The 2500-nt window shown below is 39.1% G+C and overlaps 1 protein-coding gene across 5 annotated transcripts in view; it reads right to left on the bottom strand.

The window, feature by feature from the left end:
- LOC123499410 (hornerin-like) overlaps positions 1–2500 on the bottom strand; it is a 55127-nt gene that overhangs the window by 14784 nt on the left and 37843 nt on the right. The window lies entirely within an intron of this gene.

The raw sequence follows: 2500 nt of genomic DNA, 5'->3' as shown, positions 1-2500 counted from the left end.
TCACAAACCCTTCCTCCACAACATCACCACTCCATCCTCCACAACATCACCAGTCCATCCTCCACAACATCACCAGTCCATCCTCCACATCACAAACCTCTCTCCACAACATCACCAGTCCACCCTCTACATCATCAGTACACTCTCCACAACATCACCACTCCACCTTTTACAACATCACCAGTACACCTTCCACAACATCACCAGTCATTCTCCACAACATGACCAGTCCACCCTCCACATCTTCCACTCCACTGGCCAAACGGTGTATCGCATCTCCCTCAGCTCGTCTACAGGTTTCTGAAGAGCCAGTGGAGGGAACAACAAACACTCGTGCCCTGCCTCGAGGATGGAACACAAGACTGGTGGTGCTGCGTCATCTTGGTTAGGGGAACGCTGAGGTGCAGGTATATCAGATGCAAAAACACAGATCTTGGTACGGTGTGTTATCTGATCCGGGTTTTTCTTTTCAGCTTGTATTTATAGACTTTTCTTACGCATGCTGGCCTAGTCACACATAACACGAGAGGAACCTAATGTACTGTTTCTTTGATTATTGTATTCAGTAATATCAACTACAAAAATACAGATCTTGCTACGGTGCATTATCAGAGCTGGGGTTTTCTTCTTGGCTTATATTTACGGATTTTTCTTCCTCATGCTAGTCTAGTCACACAAAACATGAGAAAAACCCACGGTACGGATCTTTTTTTTTTTTTTCAGTAATATCAGATACAAAGATACAGATCATGGTACGTTTTATTATCTGATCTGGCTCTTTCTTTTTAGCTCGTATTTACAAACTTTTCTTGTGTATGCTAGTCTAGTCACACAAAACACGAGAGAACGAGAGAAACCCAATGTACTGTTTTTTTTTTATTCTCTCCCAGTAATATCAGGTGTACATCTGATATGGCTCTTTCTTTTTAGCTCGTATTTACAGACTTTTCTTCTTCATGCTAGTCTTGTCACACAAAACCAAGGGAAAAATCTAATGTACGTTTTTATTTTTTTATTCTATATCAGAAGCAAAAACTCAGATCTTGGTACATGTATATCTAATCTGGCATTTTCTTTTCAGCTCCTATTTACAGACCTTTCTTCTTCATGCTAGTCTAGTCACACAAAATACGAGAAAAATCTAATGTACGTTTTTTTTATTTTATAGCAGGAATATCAGATACAAAAACAAATCTTGATATGGTGTATTATCTGATTCGGCTTCTTTTTTACAGCTCGCATTTAAAGATTTTTCTTACTCATGCTAGTCTAGTCACACAAAGCTTGAGAAAAATCCAATGTACCTTTTTTTTAACTCCTTCAGTACTGGGATGTATTTCTACCTTGAGTTCTGGGTGTGATTAGACGATTTTATTGACATTAGGAACGGTCTATGGAGATCAGAAGATTAATGGCTAAAGTCTTCACTATTCTAATCCCCACATAAGTTTCTGAAGCTGTGTAAAATCATCAAATAGTAAGCAGAATAAATATGAGAACACGTCATAGTAATGAAGGGGTTAATTCTATCAACACACACACTTGAGTTATTTCAATTATTATACAGTTATCATTATAGACGACTCTAAGATATACATGATTTGACAACCAAGACAATACTTCATTTTTCTGCCAGATTTGTGTTTCTAAAAATACTTCACTAAACACAAAACGGCAAGTCAGTGTGAACTTTCCTCGCAAAACCAAATCAGGAGGCAATGTCACACTTCAGTAGCTGTGGAATTGAAGTTTCGCGGATGTGAGTGTGGCAGTGACGAGCTGTAGTGATGGTGATGGTGATGGTGTGACGAGGAAGCTCAAGAAGGAAGTGAAGAGGCGGTGAGGTGATGCGTAGCGTGACTCGTCCAGAGAAAACCACGTTCGCAAAATCAACAATGGTTTTAGTGCACAAAATTATGATCGTGATTTTCTTCTTTCTCTTTTTCTTTTTACGAAGTTTAATCTTGCTTATGTGGAGCTTTATTCACACACACACACACACACACACACACACACACACACACACACACACACACACACACATGTAGTAGTAGTAATAGTAGTAGTAGTAGTAGTAGTAGTAGTAGTAGTAGTAGTAGTAGTAGTAGTAGTAGTAGTAGTAGTAGTAGTAGTAGTAGTAGTAGTAGTAGTAGTAGTAGTAGTAGTAGTAGTAGTAGTAGTAGTAGTAGTAGTAGTAGTAGTAGTAGTAGTAGTAGTAGTAGTAGTAGTAGTAGTAGTAGTAGAAGCAGAAATAGAACAACAACAGCAAAAACAACAACAACAAAACAAAAACAAGAACAAAAATAAAAAGATGTAATAATGACAGTAATGGTAATCAATAACAATCATAACCACAGTAACACCACCACCATCACCACCACCACCACCACCACCACCAAACCCAGCAACTACCAACAATCTTATCTCGTGCCGGCGTGACTGTCTGGCGGGTTAATAGCAGCTCAAGGCAGCAGTCGTGGTAACATCAGGTTCTGGGTGT

Source organism: Portunus trituberculatus, chromosome 49, assembly GCF_017591435.1.
Source record: "Portunus trituberculatus isolate SZX2019 chromosome 49, ASM1759143v1, whole genome shotgun sequence".
In the NCBI taxonomy this organism is placed as follows: Eukaryota; Metazoa; Arthropoda; class Malacostraca; order Decapoda; family Portunidae; genus Portunus; species Portunus trituberculatus.
This window is presented reverse-complemented; position numbering and strand designations above follow the sequence as displayed.